This window comes from Protopterus annectens, chromosome 1.part1, assembly GCF_019279795.1.
Source record: "Protopterus annectens isolate FY-2018-M chromosome 1.part1, PAN1.0, whole genome shotgun sequence".
Classification (NCBI taxonomy): Eukaryota; Metazoa; Chordata; order Ceratodontiformes; family Protopteridae; genus Protopterus; species Protopterus annectens.
Genome location: NC_056726.1, coordinates 1,852,081,768 through 1,852,098,359, shown reverse-complemented (window position 1 = coordinate 1,852,098,359; position 16,592 = coordinate 1,852,081,768). Strand labels below are relative to the sequence as shown.

Sequence of the window (16,592 nt, the reverse complement as noted above, 5' to 3'; positions counted from 1 at the left end):
TTTATGGTCTTGATCATAAGAAATTCAAAATTTTGAAACTTCAAAATTTGGAAGTAGACCCCTGATAGCATACCAGGTTGCCTGGCTGTCAGTACCAAATAAAGCTTTAACCTATGCTTCTCCAGTGTGTATATTCCTACAGCCTGGTAAACAGGTGCTAATAGTTTGTGCAATGACAGCAGTCAAACTAAATGTGAAAAGAATGTTATTTAGTTCATTTTGGTAAGCAAAACTTTTGCACTTCATATCATGTAGGAGGCATACCCACCCAAGCGACATTTAGGCAGTGTTAATTTTTTAGCTTTTGACCAACGTGTCTCTGAAGCAGTTCTAGATCCAAAGACGACTTAATTTCCCTTTAATTATTTATCACACCAGTTATAGAAACAATCTATTTGGCAGGCATTTGTCAAAACAATTCACTAAGCTTGTCTGTTATAGATTTCTCTATGGTGATTGGTTTCTAGCCTTCAAGACATGAAATACCTGACCATCCTTGATCTCTTATTGCTTTTCTGTGCAAATAGCTCTTCTAATACCTGGTAAAGGGCCTAAATCTTCATATTCATAAATAAAACACACTAGCATAGTAGAGTCATAGACAAACATATTATCCATCTCTGGGGCAAATGTCCAAATGTCAGACAGAGTAGACCACTTGCTACCTTCAAAGTAATCTTAAATAATTGGATATTTAACCTCAATTTCTTATACTGCCATCCTGGAGGAGGGAGGGAAATTTTTATACGGTTTATTGGTTAGGCTTGTAATATTTAGTAGACTAATTGCCTTCTACTTACCTGTGAACGTAGGAGCCTATGAACAAAGTCAGTCATCAGCCTTTGGAACAAGGTGCTCTTATATCAAGTATACTTCAGAACATCCTTGTTTTTGACAACAGGAAGCAGCTCATTAAGAGCTTAGGGCCTTAGACTTTTGTTAACTTGTCAGTTTTATAGTAATTCACTGAGGATTACAGTCAGTCAGTAATATCAGTCATTAGAATTTCATAGTTCTTGTTATTAAAAATGCATGTTGATGCAAAACCTGTTTTCTTTTTTTTTTTCTTTCCATAATAAATTTTTATTGATATATATTTTCAAAATACAATAAAATCACACACATAATTCACTACTATTACTATCAAAACTATATACAATATCTACATGAAATGCTTCCATATAAAAATCGTCATTATTCAAAAAAAAAAAAAAAAGACACCAGGGAAGAAAAACAAAGCCGAAACATTTGTAGAAGTACTTTGCGTCCATACATATCATACATGTTTTCAAAACATTGTTTCCCCCACATATACATCCAAACTTTAGTATATTCCTAATAACAGTATTATGCCAATATAATGTTAAAAACCTTTTCCCATATTTTCGGATTATTAATATTTTTGTTACTTTGCTTCAGGAGTAATTTATGTGCTAATATATGCTTTATAGCCACAAGCTTGAAATTATCCCATGATGTCTTGTCTGGTTCTAACCAATTTGTAGCTATATATAACTTCATCAGCAAAAAAATATTCATACATATTATAGTTTGTGACCTAGAGAGCTCTCTTGGAGGAACATGTAGAATCATAAATTCCCATGATAACATTGAACTTTGATAACCCATCTTTTGTAGTTGCGTTCTAAGAGAGTTCGCAAAACCTGTTTTCTAACTTTTTAAGCAAATTAGAGTAGTGTGCCTGTCTCCAATTTTGCAGAACATATCTAATTTGTCTCGTATTTATGCCCTGTCTCATTAACTTCTTTCTGGTAAATCACTAAGGATTACCATTAGTCGGTAATGGTAGTCACAGGAGTTTTTTTAGACTATTGTTCAGAAAATACATGTGCATGCAACACCTGTTCTATTGACTTTTTAATTGAATTAGAACTGCCTGGTACTTAAGGCTGTCAGCTGTTAAAGAGCTGTATATAATTGTAGAAATAGGACAGCCGCGGTGGTGCAGCATGTTTCTTGTAGTTTGAGTTGCCAGATGCAGCTTCATAAAATATGATTTTCAAGGGAAGAGACATTTGTTGTTTCTCATACTAAGTCTGTTTTCAGTGTGAGTGTTTTGTTTTGTATAGAAAATGCCTGTCAGTTTTTGCTGTAAATTAAAAGTTTTAAATGAAATCCAAATCTTTGTGATAATTGAAAAGAAAATGAGAAAACAGTATGTGCACTGCAGATTTGAACAGCGTCTTATGGTAATTGGTGAGAGACCGTCAAGTGTGGTTGGCCGGGGTCCTGGTTCACTACCCTGCATAGGGTCACATTTGACCACGATCTGGCTCTGTTGGCTGTGGAAGTGTATGCTGCAACAACACATCATTGTCAACCGTTCAGCAGGTCATACCTATACTGATGTCAGAGGGGATAGCTATTCTTGATAAAACGGAAGACATAGGGAGGTCAAAAATGAGATGCAAGTGTCCTGTAAACATGTAAGCTTCCTTCTTAAAAACAAAAACAACACTGTATGCAGTAATGTTTCTGATTTTTTATGGGTTGTAGATTGTTGAACAAAATCTGATGCAACACAACATCTTTATTGTCTTTAATTGTTTTGGTTTATTCAGCATTCTAAAAATTAATTAATTAATAGGTCTGTATTGTGTAACGTAGTCTAATCATGTTGAGTTTTATTAATGTATTTTGCAGTATCTTCTATACAGCCTCCAGCAACTTTAAAGAGGTTGACATTGTCATGTCATATGGTCATATTATTTGGAGTGATAATCAAAACCATCTGATTTTCAGTATCCACTATACAGTTATAGTAGCATATTCCTGTGATAGTCTTCTTTACAAGATCAGATAGTGAAGAATGCCTGCATTTAGTTAAAAACTATTGCTCTGTTTTGCAGTTAGCTTAAAAGACAAAAACTCTGATTTATTAATGGGCTGCTTCCTGTGCAAGGTTTGCAGCATTTGAACCTTTCCATTTTCATGTACCTACTGTGTGACCTTGATGAAAGTCACTTAACTCAATCAAGCTTAAACATCTTTTTTGTGTTATTCCAGTTCACACCCATACCTTAAGGTGCTAGAACTTTTTTGAGTCTGGCTTCTTTAACTAAGTAACTTACCAGCTAATTAACAGGCAATATTAGAAGGGGCAAGAAGTTATTAACAAAAATTACACTAAGATTGTTAGTCTAGTATGTCCTGTAATGGAGAAATAAATCTGTTTGCCATTTATTATTCATATTTATGTTTATATTTTCATAAGAGTTAAGGTGTATAGTGTGAAACAGCAATTTGTGAGACAGATCAATTCACTGAAAATGCTGGTTTATATCACACTGTACTGGAAATATTGCTAGTTGCTTGTTAGTAATTATGAATATAAGCAATATTTCCTTATGTACTTAATACTGAACCAAGTGACTTATAAACTGTAGATGAAACCTTAGATGTTGTTGGAGAAAAGTGTCTAATATTTGCACTATAAGCTGCACATCTTGAGAGGTATCCAGTATTATTTGTATTGCTAATTATACAATTAAACATTTCTCAGTAAACATATGCTTATAGGGGAATCTCTTGTTGTCATGTAAAAGCTTATGTCCTGTTGACCAAAGTGTTCTAACAATATATGTCTAGGCTGTAGTGTTTTCAAGATATGAAAATGTGGTTGTGAAAGCTTAAAAATATAATGTGGGGTCTGTGTGCATTAAAATATATTACAGTATGTATGGGAAAGACTATGAATGCACTGGATATTATCACTCTAAGTAATAGTTCTTACTGACAAAATTGCTATTTATACAGTTTAAACAGCTTTCATTGTTCACAAAATATTTTTATTTGTTTTCTTATGCTTTCTAAGTTTATTTTTCAGAAAATGCTCTGGGATGCAAGATGTGTGTAGGCTGCTAGAGGTGTGACATTGCATACCACATAGGTGTTAATGAGTTAATCAGACAGTGCTTTGGGGCAATTGGGACTTTTGGCAAGGCCCCTTAATGGTTTCCTGGGCTATGTGCCTAGCAACTAACTATGAACCTGTGGTTGTGTTTTGCTGGACATTCCTTCTTGCATAACTGATCAATTTCAGGAAATGCTGTGGCAGTATCATCAGCATATCAATTTTTTAATGCAGTATAGGCCATTTATTCTTTAAGACCAGCAAACACTGCATTTGTAGATGAAACAGTGAACTGCAAAGTAGTTTGCCAACAGCAAAATCTGCATTAGACCAGGCCAACACAAAGGGACTCTGGCTGACCAAGTTCGCAGACGACTGTAACCTGGGAGCCATTATTAACTCCCTAAGTGATGCAGGCATCCTACAGAAGGCCTCACTGAGACCAATGACTGGTGTCGAAACCATGGCCTTAAGCTTAACACCAAAAAATGCGTCGTCCTCCCCTTTGATAAAACTTTTCTCATTAATTACCATTTCGGTGGGAGCCCACTGAACACTGAAGGTGTTATAAGAGATCTGGGGACACAGGTTGACAGCAACCCCATGTCCTTCTATTCACATGTTGCAGTATTCATAACTGTAGGGAGTTGCTGCCAGCAGCGCCACCTTCTGGCCAGTATACCAAAGTCTTTGTTTCTGGAGGGTACGTGTGACGTCCCTTGTCAGGGCCATAAACTGACGTAGGGTATAAAGACGATGTCTGCACACACCCTTCTCAAAAATTTTCTGTCGCAGTGAACACCAGATTCCTGTTCGGCAGTTCCAAATGCCGATCGCGTTTCAGATCATTAAAATTTCCAGATCGGATGACCATTTCATCCTACCGATACAGATAAGTGAATTGGGTTTTTTCATTGCCTTTGATTATTGTTATGTCAGCTAGAAGGGGGAAGTGTGCTTGTGGGAGACCAATTCCTCACAAGGAAGCACACGAGAAGTGCATTTTTTGCTTAGGCGAGGCCCATGACCATACGTCCTGCCCCATTTGCAAATCTTTTGTTCCGAAAACCCTACGCAGCCGTCTTGCTGCACTAACATTGTATTTAGAAAATCAGAGACTCAAACGTCTTGCACTCGGTATGGAAGGGGGGAGTAGGCCCGTGCGAAGAGCCGCTGAGGAAGAAGCCCAATAAAGTTAGGCCGGAATTCCTTGCTGCGTCTCAGGCTTCAGAGAAGGTTCTTGAGGCTGATGAAAGCCCGGCATCTTCCCAGACATTGGTTTCCAAGCCAGGCCCAGGAACCACTATGGAAGCTGGGGTGGCTGAAACCTTTAGTATGTCCACTGAGGCTACCTAGCCATCAGATCTGGATGGTGGAGGGGAACCACGACTCAGTCTATTGGAGGGCCCACCTCCTTCTCTTCCACCAAGACAGATGTCAGCTCTGATTCTCTCTCCACCGACTACTCCTTTAAAGAAAAAAACAAAATGTTAAACGTTCTGAAACCCAACCAGTTCCTGGATGGGAAGTTTGCCCTACAGACACAGCAGGCCCCACCAGCCCCCGCTACTCGACCAACTTTACAGGTTTCAGAGGAATCCTTTTCATATGAATCCCAAATAGAGTCCCCAAAAGATTTCATCACCCCAGAGGAGGAAGAGTCTATTACTCCTGAATCTCCAGGAGAAGAAATTACCTTTGGAGACACAATCTCCGTCATGAGGGAGCATTTCAAATGGCAAGCATTTGAAGTCACTGATACCAAGAAGATATTCTTCGACCTTTTGCAAATGGAGCAATCCTCTCCTTCAGCAGTGGCTCCCTTACTTACTTGCCTTTCAGGATGCTTTTCTGGCTGCTTCACAGTCTCCTGGCACTCAACCACCTGCCGCTAAACATCCAGACCATTTTTACAAGGTCCCTCAGGATACCCAATACCTCTTTAGGAACCCTCCAGCAGACCCAGCAGTTATTGCTGTCTCTGCTGATAAATCATCCAGGCAATTACCTTCGCCTGCTCTTTATCCCACAGACAAAGACAGCAAATTCATGGACAGACAAGGGAAGAAAGTCTATACCTCCTCTACTCTGGCTATAACTCATTAACCCCGAGTACCTTCTCACGGCGCCTCTGTGTTTAACACCGAGCGCGCCATGAGAAGATACTATTTGCAAGCTGTTACACCTGAGTGCCTTCCACAAGTGTGAGGAACTCTATTGCAGATTTGTAGCTGAGCTTAATGCAAAACAAGCTGAAATCATAACTGAACTTGTAATTTATCTTATGCAGTTACAATTCAGCTTGATTTTACATTAAGTTCACATTAAACTTTTACTCGAAAATCCACTTCCAAAGTGTTTGAGAAAGCAAGTGGTGACAGCCAATCTGATTCTTGCAATCCAAGTCACCACTTGCGTCACACCTCCACCCCAACATTTTTTTTTGTTTTCTCCAAATAAATAGAGGGTCCAGCAGCAGGTATTTCCTTTTTTTCTGCAAATATTTGGAGATTTTACCTGCTGCTGGATCCCTCTATTTTATTTGGGGACTCACAGGTTGCACCGATTGCCAGAGCTACAAGGAGTTCAGCAAGTTTCCCTGTTCAGCTTACAAAGAGTTTCCCAGTTCAGCTTTTCCTAATAACCAAGGTAAAAAATATGTTTCAACTTAGCTCTTAATCACAGTGTTTGTCTTGAGTGCTAACACAGCTGCTCTGCCCTTCTGTTCTGACCATTTACTCTCATGTGGCACTATCCCACTAAGATGCGCTGTGCTATTCTGCTACTTAGTATGCACGAGCATGGTTTACATGCTTACATCCAGTTGAGAGATTCGTAGAATGTTACAAATATGTGCATTCTCAAAAATGACATGCAAATCAGCGTTTGGTTTTAGGTAATACGTACAGGTCAGTCAAGACAACCGCAGGCCCCCTCTCATTTGTAGTATGTTGTGCACGGTCGAGCTAATCTTACTGTCCCCCGGCACTGCTGAAAAAGGGTCGTTTATTAGCAGTAGATTTAGCGCCTTGTAGACAAACTATTATAGCAAGCATTGAAGCGAAACATTCAAAGTTGCCATCACCCACAAAATGCATATGCCATATACTTTAGACTTATCTTCCCCCTCTTGGCATTCATGTATCGCTGGGGTAGGAGGAAGCACCTATTGCCCTGCAGGTGCGGTGCATGTTTGTTTTCAGCCTGAACTTGTAACTATTGGGTTGGCACGGTTTAGAAATGTATTAACACTATTTGCAATAGAAAAGTGGCGGTGGTTGAAGACTAAGTATGGTAAACGGTTTCTATCCGGAATGTTTTTTTTTTTAAGAACGCATAGCGTGCCATTGTCTGTCATCCTTCCAGGTCTTCTTACCTGGCAACAGCTGTAGACTACAGCAAAAGCACAATGGCTAAATTTGTTGTGGCTGGTAAGATATGCACTTTATACTCAGAGACACAGCAGTCTTTATGTCAGAATTTCTTCCCGGTTATTACTGTTTCCTGTATCTGTTGAAGTCACACGATTCACGTTTTTGCTCTGATTTTTACATTAAAAATGCTCTGTTCCTAATAAAAAGTTATTTAATTGGTGACAAAGCAATCATGATTACGTGCACAAGACGATCTGGACATCATTGCAGTCACAATCACTATCTTTCTTAAACACGTTTTATTTGTTAGACATGTTGAGGAACTATGCATAAATGCACAGATCAAAACAAAAATCTAACACTGTTATACCACATTGATGAAATATACTTGCACGGTGCAACACAATGTAAGTTGAAAACAAAGCTGGAACAAGTGCCATGTATATTTTCAGTCTTTAAAACATTTTTCACAAATAGTAGCTTACATACCTGTGCTAAATTTTGCATATGGTAACAGCTCAGGATGAACTGGAGGAATAATAGGATATATAATATTTTGAATTATTTTTGCCACAGCAGAAGCCAAAATATTAATGCCCAATTTTATGAGCGCTGTACTGCTGCTGTTTTTAGCATGTAGTGGGATAGAATGGGGTTTATTGTTGTTATAGTTAATGGTCAATTAATATATCATAAATGTTCAGCCTGAGGCTCACTGTAAGCATTGTCATACTGGGCAATAGAGTGTACTATATTGGAGGATTTGTTTAATGTTGGATTATATCTAGAAAGGTGGATGGAATACTAGTCAAATTAATGCTTGTGTTCAGCATGTGATCCTTAACTAGTGACAGCTGTTCTGCATGGAACATTTTTGAGTTCATTTTGCATTACCTTCAATGTAGCCTCTGCAAGACTATCAAATGTACATTTTAGCTTATTTTTAATTTACTGAAGAGTCTTTGCTTTTCATGAGTGATGAATGTAGGTAGAACAAGTTGCATCTTTAACCTTTAGGTCTTGCAGCAAAATAACATTTAGAGTTTCCATTCTTGTTGTGGAAGATGTGCAGACTGACAAATAGAGTGACTGATGCAAGTTCAGTTGGAAAAGCAATGCTGAGCTATTTTAGAGTTTATGATATTAGGAACTTTATCGTAAGAGAACAAAAGGAAGTCTGATATGGGCCAGGGCTTGTTTGTGTACTTTGGAGGTAAAAGTGAAGTATTTCTTACGGGATATAAGGTCAACAAGATTAATAGAGAAGTAATATCACATAAATCTCTGGGTAAAGGGGTGTTTAGATTACGTGACATTTTTCACCCTAGAATGTTTTTGGGCTGTATTACAATTATCTGCAGTAATAAACTTGAGTATAGTGCTGGTTATATAGATTAATAATTTGGGAAAATAAGAACTTGGCCTCTTTGTCTGATCCTTTTAACCCATATGTGATGTATCATATATATATTTTTAACAACAATAATAAGCTGCTACGGAGGACCCAAGAGAGGTAATACATTTTAAACATTTTTCTTAACTTCAGTCTGTTGAACATCTTTTTTGTGGGTTTCATGAAATAAACTGATCTTGGCATAGTTTATGTAAAATGCTATAAAAAGTGGAATTCTCTCAGTGACAGCACTAGTAGTTTGAATACACTAGCTTCTTCTTTGATTAGAGAAACATACCGCTCCATAAACTGAACTGCATTTTGGCCTTCATCTTGGGACTGAGATAAAGAAACTGTTTTGGACCTATGGCTGGTTTAGCTATTGCTTAGATAATTGAAACGGTGTGAAGGGTTTTAACAACTTCATTTGTAGGGTGTCTTGCAATTTATTTTAACCAAATTCAGCCTTTAGCATAATTTTATTTATATTTGAAACAGTGTATCTGCTTAGTATTAATTTTGTTTTGTTGTGTTATAACAGAAGCACTGTTCAAAAGGACTTTGTAACTCTTTGAATAACTAGTATTTTAAGCAAGTAGCAGAACATTTGCACAGATACATGAAAAGCAGTTTTCACTTAAGATTTTATTTTATTTTATTTTATTAGTGTATTTGCTATTGATTAGCTCACTATTTTATTCTGAAAGTGAATATTGTCAAATTGTTAGTAATCACACAAGGTGATACTGAACCAAATAAAGCAAGTAAATCAGACTCTGATGATGCCTAGTGTATTTTATAGGTGAAAGTGCCAAGTCTTGGTTTAAATTTTTATTAAATCTGGTTGCCGTGAAAGTCGTTGATGTTGTGGTGGTTTTATTTGCTTTGTCAAATTGTTGCTATTGTGATAACTGCTCTAGCTACCCAAGAAATTGGGAATGGCATTTTGATAAAGTACCTTTGAACATTTTTGTCCATTTTAAAATTAAGAGAGCTAAAGCACTGCTTGATGAGGGACAGCCCTGTCTATCATACAGTCATTTAACTGACATATAGAGGTAATACAAGAACCTGGCATATTGCATATTGTGCATTAACTTAATCTTTATGTATAGTTAGCCAACATTAAAGCTGTTCTTGCATTAGAATGCAGATATTTGGAAAGCAGCATTTTAGAACACAAGGCTAAACGTTTTGTCAGTACATTTCATAATTATTATAAACACCTGTGTTTTTTGTCGTCTTGATAAGCTGAGCAGTTGCAATACTGAAAAGGAATCTGACTGTGACCTGCATCAGTAATATCTGTATATATTATGTCTTAAGTGGCATTTGGAAGAAATATATTTTGCTGTCTGATATTTGGTTAATATTAGACATCTGATTTAAAAAATAAATGAAATGTAGGCATTCATGAAAGGATAACAGTTTGAGTATGCATTAAATCTCAAGACCTTTTAAATATATTAGAAGATTAACCATGCAGAAACTAGTGTTGTGAAGGCACCCATTATGGGGTAGACATTTGCCCTACACCATGTGAAGGGAAGTGTATATGTGATTGCTTGGTACATTGCTAACAAATGGGTGGGCGGAAGGGCTCAGTAATAAGTGTTATACTATTTTTACTGAGTAAGTGTACTATTTTTACTGAATGACAATGGCCTTCTACTAACAGATGATGATGACTCTGTGTTACATAACAGCTGCAGAAGGTAATGCAATGAATGCCTACTCAACAGGCAATTAATACCTGTGTATGAGCATGCATAACTTTGCACGTCATTAGCACAGTGCAGTTACAATACAGCAGTGAGTCATTATGACTTTTCAGGTAAAACTGTCAACAGCTGTCACTGTTATTTACATAAGTAGAAGTCATTATCACATTGATGAATGCACAAGTCAGCTTTAACATTTTCTCCACTTGAGTCATTGCAATCCACCCCCCCCCCCCCCACACACACACACCACTTTCTTTCTGTCATTTTGTAAAGGCAAAATCTGGGCACTTGAGAGTTATAACAGGGATGCATTTTCAATTTGTTATTTTTGGAAAAGACAGAGGTAAGGCAAAGTGCTGGCATTGCATGCAATTGGGAGTCATTGCTGCTACCAGCAGTCTGAGTGGGTAACCAGCACCGGTATGGGACACTTCAGATGTCCACGAGCTGAAGCGCCATGCCTGTCCGAGGCATATTAGTGGAGTGGTGGTCCTTAACCTGCTTTTTCCATTTACATGTGCCCTTTCTGTGCCCCCTTGTCAGTCATTGTGTGTAATCTGGTGTTTTCACGGGTGGTAGGTATGTACCTCTGCAGCATCATCACCACTTATGTACCTAATGAAAAGAATAATGACCCTGTGGATAGGAGTGAAGATTTGGATGGTCTAACCAGGTAATGCATTATATATATATATATATATATATATATATATATATATATATATATATATATATATAATATATATATGTCTTCCAATAGATCTGTCAAACATCAGTAGTAATCTGTTTGCATTTTCTTTCCTGTGCAGGTTCATCCACCTTCTGATACTGACATGGCTTCCCGAGCAGGAGAACGACAAGTGAGAGTGTGGGTGTGGGTATGTGGCCATTCCTACTTTCACTGGGCTGCCAGCCATGCCTCCATAACTGAAAATCAGTACAACTGGAGCTTCCCCACATCCAGTGTGAAGGTAAACTGGATTGCAAGAAGAGGTATGCATTGGAGCAGAGTACTGCAGTTGTTGGAAGAGAAGTGTTCCATCTACCTTGAGCCTGACATCCTTGTGCTGCACCTTGGAGGGAATGATGTCATCAGTCAATCACTCGGAAGGCTACGGTTTCAAATCAGAGCAATTTTTGAAGACCTGCAGTCGTGGTGGCCACGTTGTCATTTTGTGTGGTCTGACATAATTCATCGACAGATATGGAAAACAGCAAACAGTCAACGGGCAGTGCACAAGGCCAGACGTTTACAGAATAGGTTCATGCATGGCTTGATGCACAGGGTTGGTGGATCTACAATCTGTCATGACAGCATCACCACAGAAGATGTTCACCTGTTCAGAAAGGATGGTGTTCACCTAACTGAGGAGGGCATTGCGTTGTTCTTGACTGACCTCCACAATGGCGTGAGGAGAGCTATGCAGGATTGGTAATATGCAGCTTGTGAGAAGAATGGAAAAATCCATGACCAAGTAGGGACCAGTATGGTAAGTAACATTTTATTATGAAATGTGTTGTGTAAAATATATTTTTCTGAGTTTGGCAAATAACTGTGGTAAGGAGCTGGTGAAGATGCTGAGAAAGAACAACGGTTTCAGGAGAGTGCTAGCATGTACAATCTGATATGTCAGTAACCATCCTGCAATACTTTATTCTGCTTTTATCAGGCATGTGTAGAGTTTAAATGACAGGAAGGGCTTAGTAATACAGAAAGTGGTCCATTGCTGAATGGACACATGTAAAGAGAAAAGGCATAGTTAAGGCAGACTGCTGACACTGAAGGAGGTCGTGAGACTGCAGTGGTATCAGCTGTCTGAGTGGGTAGCCAGCACAGCTATCGGACAGATCAGATGGCCTTGCCTGCCACTGAAGTCCCATGCCTGTCCTGGGTTCATTAGTGGAGTGGCGGTCCTTACCTTGCTTTTTGTCTTTACATGTACCCATTCAGCAGTCTGTTGGCTACACCAAGAATGTGTATATTTACAATCATATGTGTCTTACATGGTAAAACAACTGCTTTGGAATGCTGTACACATGTACATATATCAGTTTTGTTAGGACTTAGGTTATGGAAATTTATGATTTTTTCATATTTTTGTAAATAACTTTGCAAGGGAGCATGTCAGTGTGCCAATTAATACCTCATTTTGAAGACAGTATTGGTAGTTCCACCATGATAAACGAATTGTGTCTGTACGTTGCACACACGTGCAGATATCAAAGTTTGTTTTGGACTTGGGTTATGGAAATTATGATTTTTTTTTCATATTTTGGTAAATAACTTTACAAGGGAGCATCTGAATGTGCTAAGTTATACCTCATTTTGAAAACAGTATTGATAGTTCTAACATGGGAAAAAGAATGGTGCCTATATGTTGGACTCGTGTGCAGATATCAAAGTTTGTTTCGGAGTTAGGTTATGGAAATTATTAATTTTTTTCATATTTTGGTAGATAAGTTTGTAAGGGAGCATCTGAATGTGCCAAGTAATACCTCATTTTGAAGACAGTATTGCTGGTTCTAACATGGTAAAAGAATTGTGCCTGTGTGTTGGACACGTGCAGATATCAGTTTGTTTGGAATTAGGTTATGGAAACTATTATTTTTTTCATATTTTGGTAAATAACTTTGCAAGGGAGCATGTCAGTGTGCCAAGTAATACCTCATTTTGAAGACAGTGTTACTCCTTACAACATGGTAAAAGACCTGTGTCTGTGCACTGTACACATGTACAGATATCACAGTTTGTTTAGTCTTGTACGATTATGAAAATTATACATTTCCAATACTTCTCATTATTATGCCCTTATCTTTGCAAGGGAGCATGGTGATCACACAAATGATGCATCATTTTGAAGCTGACATTCAGATGCACAACTTCTACACTGATATGTAGGGTTCTGTCTGTTACAGGTGATGAGATATTATGCTTTGTTTATTTATCAATTATGAGAAATAATATATTAATCATATTTCTGTGAATATCTCAAAAAAGGAGCATCCCACAGTAATGGGTAAGGTATCATTTTAAAGCCGACATTCATATTAACAAATTAAATTCAAATTGTATGGATCTGCATGGTACATTGACTAAGATATTGTGCTTTGTTTTTCCAAAAAGGTAAAAAATATGCACAATATCAGTCTTCCTTGCCAGATATTTAATAATGACTTTGATATGCACTATCAACATTTACACTGTTGGAAAGTTCAGGGTCTGCTGAACAACTTTCGTGTTTACATTTTTAGTCTAGCTCTTATAGTTAAAGAGTTATGAACATTTGTTTTCTGTATGGTATTACAAATGGATTTTCTGAAAATGAGCTCAGGCTGCACTGTTGTTCCTATGGTGGAATTAAGCAGGCAGCTTTTCCTGAGCTGCTCCGGAGTGAATGAGTTAAAGCTCTCGACTACCAAATGCATATGGCTAAATATGTCTTGGATACCATTTCCAAGGCCTCCACTTACTTTCTGAGGGACCAGACTCTCCCATTGAAGCTCAAATTAACACCCTTCTTCCCACTGCATCCCAAGTAACTAGGCACTCAATAAAGTGCAGTTATGATGCTGTGGAAGCCTCATCTAAGTCTGCTGCATCTGGATCAGTCTTGAGGCGATATTCTTGGGTGAAACTACAACCCCTGGCCTTGAATGTGCAAATAAAATTACTGGATGCACCCCCTGGATAATAAAGCCCTGTTTGGCCAAGCCTCAGCAGAACTCCTTAAGTTCCTTCAAGAAAATGGTATGGAACTTCAGAATCTTAACACCTTCTGGTGTCTCTTATACTCAGGTATCACAGGAATTATCCACAGAAACCTTCCTTTGTTAGAAGTCAGTCAGCACACACTGCTCCACAGTCTAAAAGATGTAGACAAACCAGGAAAAACTCTACTCCTAGCTTTCCTACAGGTTCTTCCACTATCCCCTTTCAAGGCCAGTCTGACCAGTCCAGACCACCTCCTCTGTGACTACCCTCCCTTGCACCAAAACACCCCACTTTTCCTCCATCTCACCCTCTCCCTTCCCTCCTGGTGGATTATTACATCAGAACAGTGGGTTCAATCCATCATTCAGTCAGGCTACTTCATGACTTGGTGGATGATACCACCCTTCCGTGGCATCCCTCACCACCTGCAAGCCAAACCCACCTTTTCCCTCCTATCATTCAGCAGCTTCTAGTTCAAGGTACCATAAAACAGGTACCACACCAACAAAGAAACAGGTTTTTACTCCAGAATGTTTCTGGTACCAAGGAAGGACAGTCCTTGGAGGCCAAGCCTAGACTTAACTTTCCTAAACCTATTTCTCAAAGTTCCCAGTTTCATAATGATTACCTTACCCCTCCTCTTACCACTAATTCCAACTCAGACTTTCATGGTAGCCCTGGACTTAAATGATGCTTACCTACATATCCCCATACACCCAGATTACAGGAAATTCCTCATATTTGCAATAAGGTCCTGCCATTTGCAATTCTCAGCTTTGCCCTTTGGACTCTCTACTGCACCCCGAGTATTCACAAACTGCATGGCCCCCGTCATTGCCCATTGCAGGACTCAGGGTATTCAGATGTACCCATACCTGGACGACCTGCTCATTCTTCATCAAGACTGCCAAACCCTCCTGTTACATATGCAACAGGTAATGTCCACTCTGTCTCTGTTAGGGTTCACCATAAACCACGGAAAATCTCACCTGATCCCCTCTCAAGACGTTGTCTTCCTGAGTTGCAGGTTCAGAACAGACATAATGAAAGCCTTCATTCCAGATCAAAGAATCCTAGACCTTTGTCTATATTTTCAAAGAATCCTCAACCACACCTCCTTGCCAGCTCGAGAGATTTTAAGAATTCTGTACCCATGTTGCCTCTGGCAAAACTCCATATGAGAAAATCCAGGGGTCCTGAAAAACCTATGGAGTCAACACTCCCAGCCCCTGGACCCACACTCCCCCTTTCTTCAATGTCTGAAGAAAGAACTCCAGTGGTGGATCTCAGCTCTTCAACTCAACCATTGGATCCACCCTCAGATCCCAGCCCCCCCCTACAACAGGTCTCCACAGATGCTGCCGACTTGGGATGGGGGGGCAGTGCTACTTACAAACCAAAAACAACTCTCAGTGCAAGGCACATGGTCCAACTCAAGACTAAAGGACCATATTAACTTCAAAGAAATGAGGGCTTTACACTTGGTCCTGCTAAACTTTAAAGTCAGCCTTTCACCCAAGAACCCTGAAAGTAATCACAGACAATATGATGGTCCTATGGTACATCAACAAGCAGGGGGGAACAAAGTCCTACCCTCTGTGCACCCTAGCAATCCAGATCTGGTACATAGCAGTATCTTTCTACATTCATCTGCTAGCTGTCTGTATCCCTTCCACACAAAATGTCATGGCAGACTACCTGAGCAGAACTTTAGCTCCAAGTCACAAATGGATGCTTCACAGGGAAGTTTTTCTAGACATGATCCGCAGGTGGGGTATTCCACAAGCAGACCTTTTTGCCTCCGCCCAGAACAGACAGATGCCCAAATTCTGCAAAAGGAATCCACATCCACAAGCGTGGAAAGTGGACGCCTTCTCCTTCTCTTGGGAGGGAATGTACCTCTATGCCTTCCCTCCATTCACCCTAATTCAGAAAGTCCTTCTGAAAATACAGAGGGACAACCCAACAATCCAACTGGTGACCCCCTTTTGTCCGAGACAGCATTGGTTTCACCTCTTACACCTATTAGCCAAGGGCAATCACCACAGGTTACCCCACTGAATAGACCTACTCAAACAGGACAGGGGATCCTTACTACACCCTCAGATGGACAATCTGAAATTAACCTTATGGGTGATAGGGTTTTGATCCCCTACAGACACCTATACTCAGAGGAAGTACTCAATGTTCTGCAGGAGGCCAGAAAACCTAGTACCAGGAGAAGCTATGTATCCAAATGGAACATATTCTCCTACTGGTGTCAGTGGAAAAACCAGCAGGACCCTCTAACTACCTCTATAACTATGGTCCTTTCCTATTTGTGTGAGCTACTGCACTCAGCTAACATATTCATCTGTCAAAGTGCATTTATTTGCTATCTCTGCCTGTCTGCCAATCTCCCCTCCTCTGGCTTCCAGACTGGAGGTTAAACTTTTTCTCAAGGGAGTGCTTCACATCAGGCCTCCCAAGAAACCTATCCCTCCCCCTTGGGATCTGAACTTTGTACTAGAAAAAC

General features: G+C 39.3%; 1 protein-coding gene across 3 annotated transcripts in view; it reads left to right on the top strand.

Moving 5' to 3' along the window:
• The window catches only part of DAAM2 (dishevelled associated activator of morphogenesis 2), a 3,932,565-nt gene that overhangs the window by 867,321 nt on the left and 3,048,652 nt on the right, over positions 1 to 16,592 (top strand). The window lies entirely within an intron of this gene.